General features: G+C 46.7%; 1 long non-coding RNA gene across 1 annotated transcript in view; it reads right to left on the bottom strand.

Moving 5' to 3' along the window:
* LOC107688405 (uncharacterized) overlaps positions 1-7174 on the bottom strand; it is a 17026-nt gene that overhangs the window by 9002 nt on the left and 850 nt on the right. The gene's annotated exons all lie outside the window — the stretch shown is intronic.

The raw sequence follows: 7174 nt of genomic DNA, 5'->3' as shown, positions 1-7174 counted from the left end.
AATAGCAAATACTTAAACTAATAACAAAACATACTTACAGTCGCTGATTCAAAAGCACCAGATTGTAATAGCAAAGTCAGAATTGACCCTTTTTTTTTTTTTGTAGAAATGGCCTTTGTGTACAGCCAGCCTTGTACTCTTCTAGGTTAAATAAAATTGTCCATAAAATGCGTTGCACAAATTCGAACATCTGGGTTGTGCTGTTCTGTTGTAAATAAATCTTAACCCATGATTCCTAATTGCATCTACCTCTGGAAGGCCAAATAAAGTGCTTTTGCTTTCGCACTGAAACACACACCGTCTCCCTGACATGGCTGCTTCAACACTAACTGCGGTTACTGAAACCACGAAATTATATACGACCCCACCAAATCACAGAGATGCCGATTCGCACGGGACTAATATTACCACAGGACCTCGGTGTTCGACGAAATACAGTAGGTCATTTGTGGGGGAATTTTTACTTTACAAATTACAGACATGGCCGATTCGCACGGGATTAAGATCACAGACAACCTCCGCAATTATTACAAATGACTGAAGGTCACCAGGTAATACTAATCCCGTGCGAATAGGGCTTATGACTGAAGTCAATGATAATGTTCTTTGATGATGTAAATGTTCTTTGCTCTCTTTCAGTACAATGAAAGTGTTATGATAAGTAGCCTAACTTACAATGTTTTTATTCACATTAACCTTCAACGTTAAATTCACATTAAATATAAAGTCAGTCATATTAAAAATATGTTATGGCATGACATCCATATCTGTTACTTAAGCAAACAGACAGGATTTTATGTATAGTTAATAGACTAGCCTACATTGTTAGGCTACTTTGACCATCGCCCACTATAGATCAACATAATCTATAAAGGTGAGAATCGAGATATTTCATGACATAGTTAATGCGTTCGGGAATGTTTCGAATAAAAGGGGGGGAAAAAACACGAGTGCTATTGTGGCTAAAATAATGAGTGCATGACGCCCTTGGCGCTGCTCACCGACAAGCTCAGACTCCTCGCTCATCTTCAGAGCTTAGGGCTGACTGTGAATATGCAAAAGAGCATGCTGGTACCGAGCCAGAACATCTCCTTTTTTGGAGTGGAGCTGAATTCAATCAATATGCCAGCGTGTCTGTCAGAGGAGCGCTCACAAAAACTGATCAGCTCTCTCGCAGTCTTCAAGTTAGGGCACTCTCCCCCGCTGAAATGCTTTCAGAGGACGCTCGGCCAGATGGCTGCCGCCTCCACAGTGTGCAAACTAGGGCTCCTACATATGGGACCGCTTCAGCTTTGGCTAAAGGGCCGGGTGCCACAGAGCGCATGGCACACGGGAACCTTGCGCATCAAAGTGACGCACGACTGCTGGGATGCACTGACCCCTTGGCGCCATATGACTCTGTATCGCGGGGGTGTTCTTATTGGCCAAGTGATCAGAAGAAGGAATATTACAACAGATACATCGAGCACGGGCTAGGGAGCCGTATGCGACAGCAGCATGGGCGCCGCTAGGCCATTTTTAGGGGGGCTATAGCGATTAGCTCCATAAACTGTACACGAATACGTGATCGCCTCAGTCCCCTTTAAATTTCATATGAAAATGGCGGCCAGCAGACTTCGGCTCCTCCCCGTCTTTCAGCGCGTTCTTCAATCCGCAGACCGAGAGACAGAGGACAAGGTGTGTGTTTATCGATAGATTATTATAATATCTGCATCTGTGCAGTTCTTTGTCATAAACCCAGTTTACAAAATATCATGGGGGAGCAATCGGTTTTCCATCTCTTGTAAGGTTTTCGCTGCGTTCACCCCTCATCACACCACAGCTGTTTCCTCCAGCGAAAAATGTATCCCTTAACACACATAAACACATAGGCTACTATATAAAACGATCATGTTGCCATTTTATTTGAAAATTTTACTTTTAATATAAAACATTAATTACAGTGCATGTGGCAAATAGGTTTGCCTACTTGAGCTAAAGAAAGAGGATTGTACTAGAACAGTACAATTTTGTGTTTGTACAGTAAACAGGTGTGTGTGTGTGTGTGCAATGAATGTCATCGGAGATGTTTAATTCACAATCATTCTGAGCATTATTCCTGTTGGCATTTCACATCAATCCACAAGTCGTTCTTATCGGTTAAGCTATTTTCATTCAGTTCGATGTAAAAACAATAGGCTAAGTATGTCTTGCATCCTTTAATGTTAGCGAACATTGCAAATAAATTGGTTGCAAAACGGTATCCACTCACGTTTAACTTTTTGTCTGGTTGTTACGGTCAGAAAAAAAACTGAATCACATTACATGTTATAGCCTAGCCAATGATCACTAGATTTTATACAGATGTTACTATAATGATTTTGTAAATGGTGATCAGCACCCAAATATTGTATATAATAATGTGGAAGTTACTGCCTTTTACCTTGGCGTGACATCTCACTTTTTGCAGAGACAAAGTACCTACAATAACTTCAAAATAGTGGTAAAAATCAAGTTTGAGATAATTTCATTAAAACATCTAATTGCCAGATTTCCAGTGTCTTGCCCATAATTAATTTTTCTGGACAAATAAAAATCTTTAAAGCCATTTTTCTAAGTTTCATACAGTCTAGCGAGTTCCCTTTCGATTCGGTCACTCTACATTGCCCTTTCCTCCAAATACTACTGAAGCCTTAGATATTATAACAATCTATCAATAAACACACACCTTGTCCTCTGTTCCCTTTCGATTCGGTCACTCTACATTGCTATGGGAATTACCCGTTCCTCCAAATACTACTGAAGCATTATTAAATCACGCCAGTGAAATGGCATTCAATGGCCAATGGCATTCAAGTGCGCAAAATATGAGGGGCTCCCACTCTATATAAAGCAGCGTTTGTACGTCATCTATTCAGAGTCTTTTTCTTCAGCCAACCTTCTACGAGAAGCAAGAAGCCTATCAACAAGACTACTCACCGTGATCTACACACTGCAGCGGACACGCCTTCTCTTCCCCTGCTGTGTTCCTGCTGTATGTACAAAACACATATAGAAAATATATCGTCATAATCATATGTCTATTTGCTTTCATATTTCATGTGTAGAAAAATGTTTCACTCGTTTTTTTAAACATGGAAGATCTAGAGAGATAACGCGCTCTGACTCATAACACTCGCGCACGTGGAAGAAAACGGACACTCCAGATCACATAATTCAATGGAGAATTTAGAAATTATATTAAGAACATGTGAGAATAAATCTGTTCTCAGATACCAAAGATAACAGGAACTCGGCATCCACTCTCTTCTCTCTACCAGGATACACTTTTTCTGTGTTTGTTTACACTGGTTTTCGAAACAGCGCCACCACTGTCACCCTTTTGTGCAACAGCAGCTGCTCTGGGCACGTGATCTAAGCTCAAATCTGATTGGACGGCCCGTTTCATCGTGGAGCGACGGGGAAAAAATCGACACACAGGACGGAAAAAAAACCTCGCTTTTTCACACCGCGAATGATCGTGCCTGGTGTGAATAGCCCCATAGGGATCTATTGTTATTCCTGCTGGCGTTCACATCAATCCACAAGTCGTTCTTATAGGCAGAGGCGTCATGCCCATTCAAAGTGATTTTTAAGCCAAGTGGATTTTGAATGCAGCTTCCAAAAGACAAAAAATAGCCGAATAATATTTTCTATATTTCATACAATCACACCAGCATGATTAAATCGTTCAGTGCGTCATATCATCAGCTGCTAAATTCAAATCTAAGTTCGCTGGCTGGCTGACAAATCCAGAGACAAATGCGTCGACGTGTTTTTACAGCACTGCGCATTATAACCAATCACACACGATGCTGTTGAGCTTATGAATGCAATGACCAATCAGAGGCGTTCAGATGAGTCATCGCTAAAATGCCGTGTTTTCTTCACTCGCTCGCTGACTGAATAGCTCTTTCTGGCGAATTCTCTCGTTAGAAACAACAAACTGCAGATGTGTGTATGAATCTGTAAGTAAGATATTAATTTCACAGCGTAAACAGCTTCAGTGATTTTAATGGGAGTTTTTGAGAGTGCTTGAACTGTAGACTGTCAGTGAAAATGTTCTATGATAATGTAAATGTGCTTTACGTCAGAATCTTCTCCTTCACTTTGCTGAATAACCTAAGAATATGGCTTATAAACTATTACAGCTCACTTGAGGTTCGCTCATCAGAGGGCGGTGCCTGGATTACCGCTCCTCTGCAGCGTTCAGGTGAGTATGACATTTTTCTTTAGATGCCAGATGAGTCCGTCTGCCCTCTATCAGTGGTGGACCTTAAAGACTCTGGTGATGAGTTCATGCCGACAAAATGTCTGCATTCCTCTCACCCATCAAACCTGCAGGACATCAGCCCGGCTTCTCACGTCTCCCTTCCATGGCGGAGCGCAGATACTGGAGCGAAGGGTTCTCATGTCGCCGCAGATGCCGCATGACCCACTGTCTAAAAAGTGTGCAGCTCCCTGCCTCAGAGTGGCGTTCTGCCGTGTGCAAAGCACAATCACTGGCTCCTCACTCGTTCACACGATACCAGCCCCTCATCAGTGGCTGCCGTGTTTGGAAGACACTGCTCTTTCATTCACATGAGACCAGCCCCACGTCAGCGGCTGCTGTATGTAGAGGACTCCACTCTCTCACTCATTCAGGGCGATATGCAGCCCCCGCTTCAGTGCGGCGACAAGCGCTTCAGTCGCTTACCCACTCACCAGCAGTAAAGCGGCAAGGAGTCACCTGATGCCCCTGCTTGGAAAAGCGTGTGAAGGCGAGGAGTCACCTGATACCCCTGCTTGGAAAAGCACGCGAAGGCAAGGAGTCACCTGATGCGACTGTGCGGAAAAGCGCGCGAAGGCGAGGAGTCACCTGATGCCCAGGCACACGTCTTATCAGCCTTCCAGATTTCGCTGGACTATTACGTCAGTTGTTCACACCCCTACGAAGTGGTGTTCAACTAGGTCGTATAGCCATTCACAGTCTGTAGTGACAGGCGCAGATGCCGCCGCCCACACCGGTTAAAATGCGCGCCATGCAAAGCAATGAGCCTCGTTATGCCGAGGTGCGCTTTCCAGCAGCAGATCGTGAGATAGAGGTCTTCTTTGGCGCACGGCTCATCGCAGTGCAGGGACACCAGGCCCGCGACCGCTGCTGCCAGGAGCCGGATGTGCGGAGAAAAGTGTAAATGGGCCCAGGAAGAGGCACCACGGCAAGCGGAGGAGCCCGCGCCGTGACTCCCGCCCGCCGTCAGCTGCCAAGCCTTCGTCCTGACAGCCCGGAGAGGAGGGAAGAGTAGCTTACGTGATCGGCCCAGCCCCCAAGCTGTCTCAAAATTGTTTACATTTGTGTTTGATGTGTGTGTGGGATCATTAAAAAATGCATACATGTGCACAAAAGAGCTCTTTCTTCCTCACTCAGTCAATGTAGCGCCGCTCGCCCTGCCTCAGAGCGGTGCAGAGCCTCTGCTCACACATGTTATAGCCGCGCAGCACTCGCCGGCGCATCCAACGACCAAGCCGCTAAAGCCGCTATGTCAGTTCCTGAGCGCGTGGAAAACGATTCCGGGAATCTCGCGCTGGTTACTCGGTGTGATAGAGCGTGGGTATGCCCTTGAATTCAGACACAGACCACCCCATATCAACGGCATGGTGAAGTCTCTAACATTGACTCGAAATGCCCTGGTTCTGAGACAAGAGGTATGCAACCTGCTCGAAAAAGGAGCGGTAGAACGAGTCCCTCCGAGCGAGCTGGAGCTGCCCATTTTACAACCGCCATTTTATGGTGCCCAAGCGAGATGCAGGACTCCGCCCGATTCTAGATCTCAGGCCCATCAACAGAGTGCTCTGCAAGCGTGCGTTCAGGATGATAAAACAGACCCTGGCGCGAATTCGCCCCGGGTACTGGTTGCGTCCATGAATTTAAAGGACGCGTACTTTCACATTCAGATAGCAGCGCATCATTGATTTCTGAGATTTGCTTTCGAGGCACAGCGTACCAGTACTCTGTTCTCCTGTTTGGGCTGGCTTTGGCCCCGCGCACTTTCTTGAAGTGCATGGACGCAGCTCTCGCCCCCCCTCAGAGCGAGTGGGATGCGCGTTCTCAATTATTTGGATGACTGGCTGATCTTAGCTCAGTCACGGGACACACTATAGACAGCCATATAGACAAACTGTTTCATCACTTGGAGTTCTTGGGGCTATGTGTGAATGTGCGTAAGAGCATTCTCGCCCCGAGTCTATAACGTATCTGAGAGAGTGCTTCGACTCGGCGGAGATGCGCGCTTGCCTCTCTTGGGAAGACAGGGGAATGGCCGCCGAGCGCTCCCGAGAGAGGCGAGCGCGCGGCGGCCATTGTCTTCCCTGCACCATTTCAGACTGGGCAGCTCTGATCACTTGAAGTAATGTCAGAGGCTGCTGGGACTCATGGCAGCGGCATCAGTATGTCATCTGGGTTTACTACACATGCGCCCGCTGCAGTTATGGCTGAAATCTCGAGTCCCTTGGACGGCGTGGACTTCGGACCGTTTGCGCATCGCGGTCTCCCGCGACTGCATCGAAGCCCTGAGGCTGTGGCGCAAAGATCTCCTCAGCCGGGGGGTTCCCCTGAGCTTGATGACGTCATGTGTCTTGGTCACGACGGACGCGTCGACTCGCAGATGGGGAGCAGTGTGCGAGGGCATGCCGGTTTCAGGGCTGTGGTCAGAACCTCAGAGCCGGTGGCACATAAACCGCTTGGAGCTGGAAGCAGTGTTCTTAGCTCTAAAGGATTTACGGCCGCAGCTGAAACAGCGACATGTACTAATTCGCACCGACAACGTCTGTGGTGTCGTACATAAATCACCAAGGGGGCATATGATCCAAGGCTCGGTACAAGCAGGCAGCGAATCTCCTGTTATGGACGGACCGTCACTTTCTCTCCATCAGAGCAGCTGTAGGGTATCAGACCGAATCAGACAATTTAAGATTTGAATATACAACACCCAGAGCAAAGACGACATCTAATTGGTCAAAACACCGTTTGGGAGGTGTCCAAAAGCCCAGTTTAAATACTCAGGACACCATCAAATAATTCTCTGCCGCCCTTTTTTTGCCTTTTTCTAGTCACCAGTCATCACGTTTTGCGCTCTTTGAGCGTGCTCTGGCTTCCACGCCAGCTCCTCTAAAACCA

Source organism: Sinocyclocheilus anshuiensis, unplaced genomic scaffold (genome assembly GCF_001515605.1).
Source record: "Sinocyclocheilus anshuiensis isolate Anshui unplaced genomic scaffold, SAMN03320099.WGS_v1.1 scaffold209, whole genome shotgun sequence".
Classification (NCBI taxonomy): domain Eukaryota; kingdom Metazoa; phylum Chordata; class Actinopteri; order Cypriniformes; family Cyprinidae; genus Sinocyclocheilus; species Sinocyclocheilus anshuiensis.
This window is presented reverse-complemented; position numbering and strand designations above follow the sequence as displayed.